We start from the raw sequence: 16,534 nt of genomic DNA, 5'->3' as shown, positions 1-16,534 counted from the left end.
GGGGGGGGGGGCGCGGGTCCCGGCTCCCTTTCTCTGGTGCCGCACCCTGTGTTTTTGAATGTAGTTACTCGCAGGACACCACATGGAGGAGCGAACCTCGCCTCCTCACCCGCCTTGAATGGGGGCAGAGCTGGGCTGAAGCAGATCCTCGCTGCCCAGATGCCTGCCTGCTGCCAATGGAGCCGGGGGGGGGGGGGGGGGTGACAGTGCAGACCCGTAACAAGGAAGCAAGGCTGCCCTTAGGATGGCAGCTCTGATTCCCCACCAGTCCCCTGCCTTCTGCCTGGGGTGTTTCTCTGAGGTCACCTCTGCCCTCCTTCTCCATGTTCTTCCTAACATGGTCTCCCCAGTAGGCTCAGGGGTGAGGAAATATGGTGGGTTTCCCCTCTCCATGCCAGCCTAATGCTGACCCTGCCTGAGCCACTTTGCAGGGGGGAAGGGGCACAGTCCTTGGCCTTCCTTCCCTGCAGCAGCAGAGGCAGAAGGGGCAGGTGAGTTCTAGCCACAGCTCTGCCAGGACCTAGGGTGGGATGTGTCATCTTGGACAAGTTGCTTTTCCCTTCTAGACCTGAACCTCTTCAGCTATAAAATGATTTCTTTTTTTTAATGTTAATTTTTGAGAGAGAAAAAAGAGAGAGAGGAAGAGAGGGAGGGACGGAGGGGCAGAGAGAAAGGGAGACTCAGAATCCAAGCAGGCTTCTGATCTGTCAGCACAGAACCCGACACAGGGCTCGAACCCACCAACCATGAGATCATGACCTGAGCCGAAGTTGGATGCTTAACAGACTGAGCCACCCAGGTGGCCCTAAAATGATTTCTAAGAAGGCCTGGGAGTGGACTAGCACATGTGCCAATGCTGACTTTGTCACTTCCCAGCTTGACTCTGGATAAGTTCATTTACCTCTCCAAGGTTCAGTTTCCTCATCTGGAAGATGGGTGTAATAACATGTGCCTCACAGAGTTACGGAACGACTCAGTAAGAGAAAACCTGCAAAGCCCCTGACGCAGGGTCTAGCCCACAAATACTCTTCCGTGAAGAGCAGCTAGCGAAAAACCCTTTCTGGCTGGAACATTCTGTAGCTCTGGACCCACAGGGTTTGACCAGGGATCATCCAAGGACATTCCAGTGGCCTCCTGACAATGACAGCATCTCTGGGCCACCCACAGCTGCAGCCCACTTCCACTCCATGAAGCCTTCCTCTCTCCCTTCCAAAAAGGCCTCGCAGCTGCCCCAGTGTAAACCTATCTGATGGGGACCCAGCTGGTGAACAGCCGGCACAGCTCAAGCACTAGGACGCAGCCCTAAAACCAGTCGGGGGGGGGGGGGGGGGGGGGGGGGGGGGGGGGGGGGGGCAGTGCTTGTGCCTCAAAGCAAGCTGATCTCATCTCCAAGATGACAGGCTTTCAAACAGACCCTCCGAGGAAAGACCTGTGGCTTGTGCACTGTAATTCAGAGAACCTTTTCTCCCAAACAAAATCTTACCCAGAACCCCATCTTGGCTTCAGCACCAGAAACGAGGAACTGGAAAATAATGAAGGGTGGGAACCAAATCCACAGATCGAAGTGGTATGTGAATTTCCTGAATCCATTCTGGTCAAAGGCATTGATTACAATCTTGAAAGTCATCGAGAAGACAGCTCATTCGTTATTTTCAGTATGTTAAAATGTGGTGTATAACATTTTGACTATGTGTACTCTTTTTGTGACAACTTGAAATACCTATATGGTGACACTTAAATCAAATGTTTGCAGTGCTCCAGAAACCCGGAACTCTGAAAACAATGTACCTACAGTCTTAACATTTCGGTCTCTTTGTATTCCAGTGTTCTGTTAACCAGCAGCCACGGTCGCTGCCGCGAAGGGTCGAGGCAGGTCACGAGGCAGCTTCCTCCTTTAAGGCACCACTTCTCAACCCTGGATCTATTTTGTAAACCCTGGAGCTTTACAAAATAGCAGGGCTTGGATCCCACCCGATGGAACGGGTCTGGGGTTCAGCCTGGGCACTAGCATTTCTAAACATTCAAGTGCACGGCAGGGCCAAGAACTGCTCCTTTCCAAATTAGAAAACATTTCCTAACATTCAAGCTCTTGATCAGTAGCTTCAAGCTCCTTCCTTCTGCAAAGGCTCCACGTAGATCTGGGTCAACCAAGTTTCATTCTTCCCCAGAGAAGGGGTGGGGCGGAGGCCCATCAGATACCAGCTATTGTGGGGAGGTGCTGAGCGGTCCCTGCCCCGACCTGAGTTCAACCCGCAGCCCTTAGCAAAGTGCTTGGTCGTTGGGTAGCACACATCACCCACTGAAAAGTAAACAGTGCTAAGTGGCCTCAATGAGCTATGGGAGTCAAAACAACTTGTTCAAGCCAGAAACCATTGATAAACAGCCCTGACAAACAAATAAATAAGTAAACACTGGATTATACTTGAACCACACACAGTCAGCTGCCCCTGTTTATTCAATATCTCTTTAATTTCCTTCCTGCCCCACAAAGGGCCTCTGAACCTGAAAATAATGCCGTTCTTAGGGAATGAATCCTAACATAGGAGGGAAAATGACCGTTATTTTCCTCAGTTTTATTCCCTTTGTGCACCCCACCCCCCATAGTTCCTTCTCCTGGCACTGCCCATCACTTTCTGAGACAGTACTGTCTTCAAAGAGAACCAGGTCCCCTACCAGAGGCCAAGGCGTCCCCTGACCTTACGGCCCCTTCCATCTTCCCCCTCGGCTTACAGCAGAAGACTCCTCCTGGGCAGGGATTACCTTTTTTTTTTTTTTAATGACTTTTTTTTCTCCCTATAGAGATTCCTATATTTTTTGAATTACTCTACAACAAGCAAATGTCACTTACGTAATTGAAAACAAAAGAACAAATATTTACAGCATTATATAGAACTGTACAAAAAGGACTAGACACCAAAAAAAAAAAAAAAAGCAGAAAAAGGGTAGAAGACAAAAATAAAACCCAAGAGCAAGAGCAACAAATACAAAACAGTGAGGCATAAGGTCGATATTAATCCAACTACATCAGTAACCACATTGAATGCCAATCAGTGGTCTAAATGTGCCAATTAAAAAGCCAGGGATTGGTTAGAGTGGATCTCCAAACAACCCAACTATGTCTTATTTACAAGAAATCCACTCTAAATATAAAGATGAATATGGATGAAAAGTAAACACTAATCAAAAGAGAGCGGGAGTAGCTATATTAATTTCAGACAGAGCAGATTTCAAAGTAAAGAAAGTTACTACTGATGATGAAGGATATTACACAGTTCTCCACGAAGACATGACAATTCTTAACATGCATACGCAAAACAACAGAGCATTGTACTAGATGAGGCAAAAATGGGCAGAGCTGTAAGGAGAAACAGGTTAGTCCTCTATCATAGCTGGTGACTTTAATATGCCTCTATCAGAAATAGACCTATCAAGCCAAAAATCAGTGAAGATATAGTTGAACTCAACGACACCATCAATCAACTGAATATAATGGACAATATTGACTCTTCATCCAACAATAGCAGAGGACACATTCTTCTCAAGCTCTTGGAATGTGCACCAACAACAGACCACATTCTGGGCCACAAAACACACCTCAACAAATATAAAAGATGAGAAATCATATAGTGTCTGCTAGCAGACCACAATTACTAAACTAAAAATCAGTAACAGAAAAATAATTGGAATATCCCCGAACATGTAGATATTAAATAACACAATTCTAAAGAATACCTGGGTCACAGGAGAAATCTCAAGAGATATTTAAAAGTACAGTATTCTGAATTAAATGAAAATAAAAGCACAGCTAATCAAAATGTGTGATATTCAGGGAAAAGAGTGCTTAAACGGAAATTTTATAGCATTGGATGAATGTATTAGAAAAGAAGAAAGATCTCAAATCAGTAATCTAAGTTTCCACCTTAGGAAAATAGAAAACGAAAAGCAAATTAAGTCCAAAACAACCAGAAGAAATCACAAGAATCAGAGCAGAAATCAATAATATTGAAAACAGGAAATCAACACAGAAAATCAACAAAATCAAAAGCTGGTTCTTTGAATAGATCAATAAAATCAATAAGCCCTAGTCAGGCTAAGAAAAAAGAGAAAGGACACCAATTACTAATGTCAAACAAGAAAGAGAAGACATCACTACAGAGTGTACAAAAAGTAAAAGGTTAATAAAGGAATCCTATGAATAATTCTGTGCCTACAAATTTGACAGCCTAGATGAAATGGATCAATACCTTGAAAGACACAATCTGTGAAAACTCACACAAGGAATAGATGATTTCAAAAGACCTATACTTAAAGAAATCGAATCAATAATTAATAACCTTCCAAAGCAGAAAGCACAAGGCCTGGATAAATTCACTGGCAAATTCTGTTGAACATTTAAGGGAAAAAGTATAACAATGCTCTATAATTTTTCAGAAGACAGAAGCAGATGGAACACTTCCCAACTCATTCTATGAGGCCAGCACTACTCTAATACTCACCAGACATGGGCATTATAAGAAAACTGCAGGTCAATATCTCTTATGAACATAGATGCAAAAATCCTCCAAAATAGTAAAAATCAAACTCAATGATTTACAGAAAGAATTATACACCAAGACCATGTAGGCTATATCCCAGATATGCAAGGTTGGTTCAATATTTGAAAACCATTTAATGTAATCTATCACACTAACAGGCTAAAAAGAAAAATCACATGATCATACCAATAGAAGCAGGAAAAGCATTTGACCAAATCCAACAACCATTCATTATAAAAACTCAGTAAACTAGGAATAGAGGGGATTTTTCCAACTTGATAAAGAATATCCACCAAAAACCTAGAGCTAACATCAGTGGGAAACTCAAAACTTTCCCACTAAGATCAGGTACAAGGCAAGGATCTTCTTCTTACAACTTCTTTTCAATATCACACTCCTTGTCAATATTATCAAGTCCTTGCTAATGTAATAAGGAAAGAAAAGGAAATACAAGATATACAGATTAGAAAAGAAGAGAAAAAAAACTGTCTTTGTTTGCAGATGACATGATTGTCTATATAAAAACATCTAAGGGAATTAACAAAAAACAAACAAAACAAAACCATGGAATAAAGAATTACAACAATGTTGCAGGATATAAGGTTAATATGCAAAGCTCAACTGCCTTCCTATATACCAACATTGAAGAAAGGAACTTGAAATTGAAAATATAATGCACTACCCAAAATGAAATAGGTAGAGATCTAACAAATTATACAGAAGATATATATGAGGAAAGCTACAAAACTCTAATAAACAAAACCAAAGAAGAACTAAATAAATGGAGAAAAACTCAATGTTCTTGGGTAAAAAGACTCAATAATGTCAAGATGTCAGTTCTTCCAAACTTTTATCGATTCAATGCACTCCCAATCAAAAGTGCAAGTTAATTTTGTATATATCAACAACCTGATTCTAAATTTCATACCGAGAGGCAAGAGATCCAGAATAGCCAACACTATATTGAAAGAGGAGAACATAGTTGAAGGGCCGAAACTACCCAACTTTAAGACCTACTATAAAGCCATAGTAATGAAAACAACATGGTCATGGAGTATAGCTCACTGGAACAAACCAGAGACCCCAGAATAGACTCCCATAAATACAGTGATCTTAGACAAAGGGGCAAAGGCAATCCAGTCTCTTGAGCAAACGGTGCTCACACGAGTGTACAATCACATGCAAAAAAAAAAAAAATTAATCTAGACACAGACCTTCTACCTTTCACAAAAACTAACTAAAAACGGATCACGATCAAAATGTAAAATGCAAAACTATAAAACTCCTAGGATACAACAGAGGAGGAAACCTACATGAGCTCGGGAATGGTGATGCCTTTTTAGATACAACACCAAGGGCATGATCCCCGAGAGAAATAATTGATAAGCTAAGCTTCATTAAAATTAAACGTCTGCTCTGTGAAATATAAAATCAAGAGAATTAGAAGATGAGCCACTGACTAGGAAAAAAATATTTGCAAAAGACACATCTGATAAGAGACTGTTACCCAAAATGCACAATGAACTCTTAAAACCCAAAAATAAGGAAAAAAAAACCCTGATTTAAAAATGGGCCAGAGACCTTCACAGACACCTCACCAAAGATAGCAGATGGCAAAGTAAGCATATAAAAGGATGCTTCACATCTCCTATCAACAGGGAAATATAAATGAAAACAACAAAAAGATACCACTACACACCTGTATGAGTGGCCAAAGTCTGGAACGGGACAACACCAAGTGCGGACGAGGATGTAGGGCCACAGGAACCCTCCTTCACAGCCACTGGGACCACAACATAGTACAGCCACTTTGGAAGACAGTTTGGGGGTTTCCAACAACTAAGCACACCCTTCCCTTCTGAACAAGCAACTGTTCTCCGTGGTATTACCCAAAGGTGCTGAAAACTTTTATTTATACAAAAACCAGCTCATGAAAGTTTATATCTGCTTTCGTCATAGTTGTGAGAAGCTGGACGCAGTCAAGATGTCCTCCAGCAGGTAAACAGCTGAACTGCAATACACCCAGATGACAGAATACTGTTCAGCATTAGAAAGAAATGAGCTTTCAAAGCATGAAAAGACATGCAGGAACTTTAAATACATAGTATCAATGAGAGAAACCAATCAAAAAAGGCTATATATTATAGGATTCCAATTATATGACATTCTAGAAAAGGTAAAAGCACAGAAATGATTAAAAAAAAAAAGACTTGTGGTTACAGAGTGTAGGGAGATGAACACACAGAATTTTAGGGCAGTGGAAATACTTTACGATGTTGTAATGATGAGCATATTTTATTATGCATGTATCCAAACCCATAGCATGTACTACAAGAAGAATGAACCACAGCGTAAACTATGGGTTTCAGGGTGATTGTGATATGTCAGTGCAGGCTCATTCCTGGTAATGAAATGTCCCACTCTGCCCAGTGACGTTCATCACTCAGGACGCTATTTATGTGTGGAGGCAGGGCAGATGGGAAACATCTGCATCTTCCTCTCAATTTTGTTGTAAACCAAAAAAGTTTAGAGAGAAAACACTGGGTAATAGGATGGCGAGTGATTTGTATTTTCTTCTTTACATTTTACTCCCTTCCCAACCTCCATCCTCTGCAGAGTATGCTCTAGTTAGATAAGTAGAAAAAAATTTTTTCACCAAAAGTAAAAAAATGTATGACTGCTGTATAAAATTTTCTCTGTACTAACAGGGTATAATAGAAAATAAGTATTTGGTCTTTGTCCCTGGTATGTGGCTCAGAGCATGGAGAACTCTTAGAATTTCCTGAGTGATAGGAATGTCTTATCATTCATAAAGAACACCTTCCTCCCTTAAAGGGGTATGCCAATGATTCTTGACACTTTCAAGAATGGAGCTGGCCTTCCTTAAAGGGTTGAAAATCTCAACCCCGAACTCCAGGGCGGAGATAAGTATTGGAATGAGATCAAACACCAATGACCAATGATTTAATCAACCATGCCCGTGCAATGAAACCCTAAATGACACAGTCAGGAAAACCTCCAGGTCAATGTGCAGGGAGGGTGGCGCACATGGAGATGACAGGAGGTCACCCTCCATACCTTACCCTATGCACTGACTAGAACTGACCTCTATGACCAATAGGAAATGCGGAAATGATGGAATATGACTTCCAGGGCTAGGCCATAAACAGTCAAGAGGGTTTCTGCTTTGCTGGGATCACATACACCATGTCATGAGAACATCAGTGCAGCCTTCCGGGCAGGCTACGTGAGGCCTCCTTCCAACAACCGGCATGTGACTGAGACACTCTGGAAGTGGGTCTTTGGGGCCAGCCAAGCTGTCTGCAACTCCCCTGGAGGGCACAGAGGCAGAGCGACCCAGGTAAGATGCTCCAGATTCCTCATACACAGAAACTGCATGAGATAATGTTTACTGTTTATTTTCTTTTTTGCATTATTTTTTGACTTTTTCTATCATTTTAAGAATTTTATTGACAACCGCTGTAATTACTGCTTTCACAAAGCACCCACAGCTACTTGGATCAAAATCTTTTTTATTTTTTATTAAAACATTTTTTTAATGTTTATTTATTTTTGAGAGATAGAGTGCAAGAAGGGGAGGGACTGAGAGACAGATAGAGGGAGACACAGAATCTGAAGCAGGCTCCAGGCTCTGAGCTGTCAGCACAGAGCCTGACGCGGGGCTCAAACTCACAAGCCATGAGATCATAACCTGAGCTGAAGTTGGACACTTAACCAACGAAGCCACTCAAGTGCCCCTCAAAGTCTTAAGACCATATCTTTTTTTTAATAATGATTTTAGGCTTATAATAAAATTGAGAAGAATTTACTGTTGTTTTAAACCTTAAGGTTTGGAGTAATTTGTACCAGTATATGAATAGTATCAACGCCTTTGAGTCCCACGTTTAATGAAAAATTGTGTTCCGTGCCCATGTATGTGTTTTCTAGAAAAAGGGCCCATAAATTTTAAGATTCTGAGAAAAATTCAAGACCCAGAAAAAAAGATTAAGAATATTGCTTTAGACAGTTCATGGTCATTAGGACAGGCCATGTCCTTTTGGATTTAGTTAATGACAGTCTCCAGTCACACGAACAAACACAGGGTACCATTTAGCTAGCTTGTCAAGATATTGCACGTCCAAGGATGTTCTCACTTCTTCCTTTGTACTAAGTTCTAGATGAATCTAGCTTGGGGCAGTATGACTCAGGAGTTAGTGAGAAGGAGGGATCACTGTGCCTGCGGAAACTAGCTTCTCATGCATTTTCTGGAATATGCCGGGGTTCAGTGAGGCCACATTGCTAGACACAGGATCCAACTGCTACGTTTAAGAAGCATGACTGAGCATGTCAAGGTGTTAAAGGATCTAGCTCACCATTCCACATCTGCTTATCCAGTCATCAAAGCTCGCTCAGTACCCAGCCACTACAAATTCTACATGCCAGCCTGGCCACACTAGGATATTTCCACACCATACAATGGGAAGCATGTCATGTACCATATATCGATCTCACAGGCAACTCCAGAGACCCAGTAATATTGCAAAAGCCACCAAACGAATATTTTAAGAGTTCATTTTATTTCTACCGACATGAGATTATCTAAACACAGGAAAAATCTTTGGAAGTATGAGAGCATAAAAGGAACACTGATGTGCAACTTTTGTTTAAAAAGGCAAAACCGCATATGCAGTAAAATTATGCTTAAAAAATACTATACCTAGGGGCGCCTGGGTGGCTCAGTCAGTTAAGTGGCTGACTTCGGTTCAGGTCATGATTTCATGGTTTGTGGGTTGGAGCTCTGCGCCGGGCTCTGTGCTGACAGCTCGGAGCCTGGAGCCTGCTTCAGATTCTGTGTCTCCCTCTCTCTCTGCCCCTCCCCTGCTCGCACTGTCTCTCTCTGTCTCTCAAAAATAAATAAAAAACATTAAATAATTTTTAAAAACTACTATACCTAAAAGATGACTGAAGGAAACAATGATTCTGGCTGAATCTTTGAGTGGTGTGAAGACGAATGACTTTTCCTTTCTTATTTTTATTTTCCCATTATTTTATTATTTGTTTAATGTTAGTTTATTTTTGAGAGAGAAACTGAGCATCATCGGGGGAGGGCAGAGAGAGACAGGGAGACATATAATTCAAAATCAGGTCCAGGCTCTGAGCTGTCAGCACAGAGCCCAACGTGGGGCTCAAATTCGTGAACTGTGAGATCATGCGACCTGAGCTGAAGTAGGATGCTTAACTGAGTCACCCAGGCACCCCTCCCATTATTTTAAATAAGCAAGTATGTTTTGTTTTAAAGATATATGATGATCGTCTCCCTAACTGCTCTGTATCTATCATTTCATTTAATCCTCGCACAACAGAAGGAGGTCAACATCATTAGAGCCCTATTCACCAGGCAAGGAGATGCCCTTCAAGGTTCAGTCGCCTTCTCCAAGACCACAAACATGACTAATACTTCTCTTAGCCTGTGGCTCATGCTGAATGTGCCTGGTAAACATCAGTGATAAGTGAGGATAAACCACCAACTGGGTTTTCTTGGCAACTTGGTCCTAAAGACCATGAGGAATCTGTACAGCCCCAAGTTTTAAATGCCAAACAGACCCTCCGCAGGGCAGAGACTGGGCTGCAGAAAACCTCCACGGAACACAGTGCATGGGAGAGAGCAGTCAGGAAGGCCACTCCAGGAAGGGACACGGTCTGGGGATCCCTACTCTTCAGCCTTCAGCCGAAGGAAGACAAGTGGCATGAGCTAAAAGAGCCTCCATGGCATCCCCTTCTGGATGACGGGACAGACAAAGCGTGGCCCTTGCTGACAAGAGCCACACTTGCTGGATGAGGTACAGAGCCTGTTCCAGTGCCTTCCGTGTGTTAACTCATGGCAGTGTTCACAGCAACTCTGTGAAGTTCTATTAGTGACTTCCCTTTACAGAGGCAGAGCCTGAGGCAAGCGGTGGGGGAAGTCGGTCAATGAAACCAGGCTGGAGACACCCACAAAAGGTGCACCACGAAAAGCACCTTCACAAAGAAGGTCCCACTAGGTCAATGTCACCACCCACTACAGGCACCCTAACCGAGGTTTGGGCACACACACGGAGACCCCCGTATGCACAGGGAAGCCACAGAGGCAGCACAGCTGTGAGCTCAGCTTGCCAAGACCACAGGCACAGACACCTGCACTTAAGGCCCTTAACTTCCATCCTAAACATCCCCTGAGACAGCCACGGATTCCCTTGTGATATGTGTGGTGCCACAACCTAGGAGCAGACCTCAAGGGTGCAGCTAATTCCAGAATCTCTCTGTGCCCCAGCGTCCTCATTGGTAAAGTGATACAATCTTCACGATATCGTTGATTAAGTGAGTCCTCCCTTTAAAACCCTTAGTATGGGGCCCATCATATGTGCTCACTAAGCGTGAAGCCAACTGCTGTAGGAATAGCCCTAGGGACAAATATTAGCTCTAGCTATGGAACTAATTTCTCCCACAGCAGAAAGGTGTGTTTTCCAAACACAGCTTAACAGTATCTCCTGCCCTGGGGCGCCTGGGTGGCTAGGTCAGTTGAGCATCCAACCTCAGGTCAGGTCATGATCTCTTGACGGTGGCTTGGGTCGTGATTTCATGGTTTGTGAGACTGAGCCCTGCACCGTCTGGGTGTCTCTCTCTCTCCCTTGCTCTCTGTCTTGCCCCTGCTTGTGTGCACTCACTCTCTCTCTCAATATAAATAAACTTAAAAACAAAACAAAAAAAAAGAACGACAACTTTGGACACCAGGGTGGCTCAGTCAGATAAGCATCCGACTTCAGCTCAGATCACAATCTCAGAGTTTTTGGGTTCGAACAACCTGTCGGGCTCTGCACTGAGCTCAGAGCCTGAAGCCTGCTTTGGATTCTGTGTCTCCCTCTCTCTGCCCCTCCCTGCTTGTGTGCTCACTCTCTCTCTTTCAAAAATGAATAAATAAACATTAAAAAAAAATCTCCTGTCCCATGAGCTGTTCCTCAATGTGACCATGCCATTGGACCATTGAAGACAGAGCTTAATTCCCTGACTTTGAACCTGGGTGGGCTCGTGACCCTGTGGGTGTCAGTTAGGTCATAAAAAGTGATACAGCTCTGCTCTGCTACCTGGTGTCCCGCACCACCGTGTAAGAATTCCATGGCCCTGAGGTTGCCGTGGCATGAGGAGGCCCAGGGCACGTGGGCAGGGTGCTCCTGTCCAGAGCCCAATCGACCATGCCGTCCACAGCCAGCACTCCTGTGAGCCACGTGCGTGAACCAGCCCTCCTAGGATTCCTAGCTGCAACCAGCCTCTGGCCTTGGAAGGTTCCAGCTGAGACTTCAGCCACTGGGGAACACAGAGAAGTCATTCCTTCCATGCCCACCTAAACTCTTGACCCACAGATTCTGTGAGAATAAAAGCTTGTTTTCAGCATCTGAGTTGTGGAGTAATCAGTTCCAAGGCAAAGACAATGGGACATACACTACGTTTTCAACCATGTTTGGGGTACCTGTTGGATGAAGGGTACCAGGCCAGACACTGAGAGAGAGATTAATCAGACACGGCTTAACACGAAGTTGAAAATCCCAAGGGAAACACGTGTAACTGGTCATTATTACACACCAGGATGTGGCAGCAGTGAGGTACCAAGTGCGAAGTAAGAGCCCTCAGAAGGAGAAAGTAGGTCCAAAAAGACTTCACAGAAGTAAGGGTATTTGAATTGGGTCCTAAAGGATGGGAAGGGACATTCAGGCCACACAAAAAACACTCTAATATGTTCCAGGACCTGCAAGAAGTTTGCCAAGGGCTCTTGTCACATGGCTCAAGGGTCCTCGAGTGCTGGGTGGGAAAGGGCCCTGAAAGACATGCTACCAGAGTCAAATCTGTCCTCTGGGGCAGGGGAAGTGGGAAAAGGCCTGAAGAAGAAAAGGAAGGTCACAGATTAGACGTGTGTTTCTGAGTCATTCGTCTGGTGGTAGGTGGGGGACAGAGCAGGGGGCAAGACTGGAAGCAGGGAGACCAAATTCACAGTCAAGTGAGACAAGATGAGGGCCTGGCCTGCTTAAGTTCAAGGATGAAAATATAACTCATTCCCTTTACTTCTCTCTCTTCTTTTTAAATCCCCAGTGGTACCTAAAATAGAGCTCATCTAAAGATGATGATTAATTAATGCTAAATTACTGATGCCACTTCTGAGAAGGTGTGACTACCAGCTACAGGGCCAGCGAAGACAGCAAACACGATGATTTCCTTCACCCCAAAGCGACCTTGGTCTCCATGGTGCGTGCATTGCTGAGTCATGACGAGGCTGTTTCACTGTCTATGTTAGGGCTGGGCCGACCGAGCCCTGGGCTGGGCCCTTGCTTCCAAGCTGTGCCTCATGTGCTCATTACTGAGCTTAAAACTGTCACCTTAGAAGGCTGAAGCAGGACTTCAAAAATGCTTGAAACATCTGAATATTTACTTAAGTTAGACTGTGTGAGCCATTTCAATGAAAATATTATAAGCCTTCAATCGCTTCTGACTACCAGCTGTCATCCTGCTCCCTCCCCCCATTTCCCCAGAGATTGGCATGATTTAGGGATTTAGCACTCCAGACTCTTTTTAAAACCCATTTACATACAGATATATATATATACATCTACATATATATATATATATATATACCCATATCATCTATCTATATGTATTTATAATCATTGAAAATATACAGTATCAGTCACCACTTTTTCATATAAACACTTTGGTTCCACACAGACACATTCCTTGGTTTTGCTTCTCAATGTTTTTGAAATTAAATACAAATCTAGTTCCTTCCTTTTATACAGGCATATAGTATCCCCTCCTGGGATTTCACATTTTATTTATTCTCCTACTGGATATTAGATTCTAATTCCTAATTTTTTTTTTGCTATAACCAACATCCCCTTTTCTTTCCAATTGCTTCCTACTAAATAGCACTCTAACCATTTTATATATATATATATATATATATATATATATATATATATACACACACATACATGTATTTTTTTACGTCTTTATTTTATTTTGAGAGAGACAGAGTGAGCAGGGGAGGGGCAGAGAGAGAGGGAGACACATAATCTGAAGAAGGCTCCAGGCTCTGAGCTGTCAACACAGAGCCCAACGCAGGGCTCAAACCCATGGACTGTGAGATCATGACCTGAGCCCCTAGGCGCCCCTCCAACCGGTATTAAGGGGTCACTCACAAACTTTCATGTACTCCTTGCTTGCTGACCAAGTCCCTTGGTGTGGATCTCCTTGGGATCCGCAGACCACTGGCCTTGAGAAGCGAAGGACTCTCCCATTGGAAATCAGCTGCAGCTGAGGCCAGCACACCTGTCCAGGGTCGCGCCCCCCCGAGCACTACTCGCCAGGGTGCTTGTTTCTCCTTCATGGAACACCCCCCTCTTTTCCCATGCCTTCTTCTTTGTGTTTTCCTCACCCGAATTTATACACCCTTCTGGCTTCTCTCTCCTTAACCATTTAGCCCACATTGGAAGACCAATTTTAAGATACCCATGGCTCTTTCGCTCCATGATAAGCTTGGCACTAGGACCAGTCCCAAGGACCACACCTCAGCCCTCTCTCCGGTCACTCACCTCTCACACCATGACCCTCCACTCCCAGAAAAAGGCAGTAGCCCAGAGTCCCACCCACCCTCTCTCACTCCTCCTCTGTGGCCCCCTCACCCCTATCCTAAGGAAGGCCCGGCACGGAAGCAGCATCTGGAAAGGAGGCAGGGGAGCAGCCTGCCCTGGCCCAACCATGCCCGTGGCCAAGGTAACAGACCCTTTCCCCAACTCCACCAGCACTCAGGGCAGCAGATCCACTGGCAAATGCTAATAATTGAATATAAGTACCACTATTTGCCTTCTATTTTCTGGAAGAGAAAAAAAACCTTAAAAGACGGAATCAGATTACTTGCCTGTAATTATCCTACATCTGCTGACCTCTGCTTCCTTCCATCCATCCGGTCTCAGAGATAACAGAAATGGGTGGAGGGTCAGGCTGATCTGTCTTTAGCAAGAGGCCGCCTTGTGGCACAGCCGTCACGTCAAGTCCAGTGGCCTCAGAACCACAAGCTTCGCTTGAGTTCCATCACGAGAACCCTTGCTTGGGGCCAGTGAAGGCCCGTTCCTCCTCACGAGCATGCATTTCACAACTGATGCCGCAGACACTATGTTAGGGGGCATTTCTGGACCTGAGATGCCCCAGTTTCTCCAAGTCCCCAGGCTGATTGAGAGGTAGGTGCTGGGTCTCCGGTCTCCTCACTGGCCACCACCGCTATCCCACACGAGGAGCAGAAAGACACCTCCTTGGTTCCCATCATGCCCTGTCACCTGGCTCTTCCTTCTAGGAGCTGGCAGGCTCCTACGTCCCCCATGATGTTCTTGTAGCCCCAGGAAGAGGATGCTAAGCCCAGGCCGTTCCTGGAAAGTGCCAGCAGGGCTCCTTCAGGCAGCATTAGGATGTTAGCTCTTGGGGCAGCAAGGGATGCAGAAGATGTGAGGGGCTCGTCCAGGGAATCGGGAATAAGACCACAATCTGGATGTGAACTGCACCGGTGCCCATGGTTTCAGGAAACTGTGCCATGTCCCTTGACACAATGTCCCCCCACCCTATGCTACCTCCCAGCCCCAAGGCCATGGAGACACAGAGTTGAGAAATGGGGGCCGTCCAATGGGTGGTCTTCAGAGTGCCTTCAGGGCAGTTTCCTACTCTGGGTGTAGCCCCTCTAGCTCCCCCTAGTGTGTACTCCTTGTCCGAACCACTGGGGCTGTTCTCCCAGCTCCGCCCAAGGCCACGGTCTTCTCCCCATTTTTGCTCAGCCTTCTGGAGGTCAAGCTGTGCCGCTCAGCAGGAATCTCTAGACAGCGAGCCACTGTGTCACTACCCATGCATGCCCCAAGCTTGGTGCTTGGGGATTGGTAGACCCTTCAGGAAACATTACCGATGGATGAGCCTTTGAGCCAACGAGTCCAGGAGGCTCCAGGAGTCCACTTCATTAAATTAGGAAAAGTCCGGAACACCCACCTTCACCTCTGGGAGCCAGGGCTGGCTTTGCAGGACAGTGGGGGGGGGCAGTGAGGGAAGCAGATGAGCCGGCAGCAGAGACGACCATCCTCCTGACTATGCCCATGGCCACACACGTGAGCCATCTCTTGGACATTAGCTGGATAATCACAAGAACCTCGGCGCAGAGACTCATTCAACTAACTCAAGTGGGGGGTGGGGGGAGTGGAGAAGGGGATCCGACAAGCCGTATCGTGGAAGTTCAAAGCAACCCAAGAATACGGGTCATGAGCCTTGGAAAGCCCGGAACTGCAGACCCATGAGACCTAGGTTCTCCTCTCTTCCAGGACGGCCTTCCTTTACTTGGCCCAAGTTTCTGTGCTTCAACAATTCAGTTCACCCATGCCTATTCCTACTATACTCCCCTCCAACTCCCCACTATGGCTCTTGGTACAGAACCCCCAGATAGTAACTTCAAAGACTTGATTTGGGGACCATTTACGATACACACTTCACCTTACCCAGGTCCAGCCAGACTTGACCAGATGGGCTCTGTATTAATGGAAAACATAACCACTGCCCCGCTGGTCCCTGTTGTATGCACAGCAGCAGGGACTCTGAGGGAGGGGGCAACCCCGTTTCAAGCATGAGTGGTCAGGGATCCTGACATATGTCTAGCACACTAATAAAGCACCTACATCCACACTCAACTAGAAATTAACAGTCAAGTGCATGGATACTGCCTCTGGGGTTTTTCTTAAGTACCTGTTACCTTATCATCATAATTCATAGCCAGTCCTTCTCTCTCAGCTTTGACTTTCACTGTTGGTGGTTCAGTCTCTTGCACTTTGCCCTCCTCTGTGGGCAGCCCTTAGGTTGCATATTTTTCCAATTTAATTCAAGGAACATGCGTTGAGCATGACGGTCACCAGGTAGTGAGCAGCGGGTCCCCTGCTGGTTCTTCCTGG

General features: G+C 44.9%; 1 protein-coding gene across 2 annotated transcripts in view; it reads right to left on the bottom strand.

Annotated features, from left to right (window-relative positions):
- The window catches only part of IGSF3 (immunoglobulin superfamily member 3), an 89,291-nt gene that overhangs the window by 37,961 nt on the left and 34,796 nt on the right, over positions 1-16,534 (bottom strand). The gene's annotated exons all lie outside the window — the stretch shown is intronic.

This window comes from Suricata suricatta, chromosome 8 (assembly GCF_006229205.1).
Source record: "Suricata suricatta isolate VVHF042 chromosome 8, meerkat_22Aug2017_6uvM2_HiC, whole genome shotgun sequence".
NCBI lineage: Eukaryota > Metazoa > Chordata > Mammalia > Carnivora > Herpestidae > Suricata > Suricata suricatta.
The sequence above is the reverse complement of the archived record's forward strand: the minus strand, read 5'-3'. Positions and strand labels throughout refer to the sequence as shown.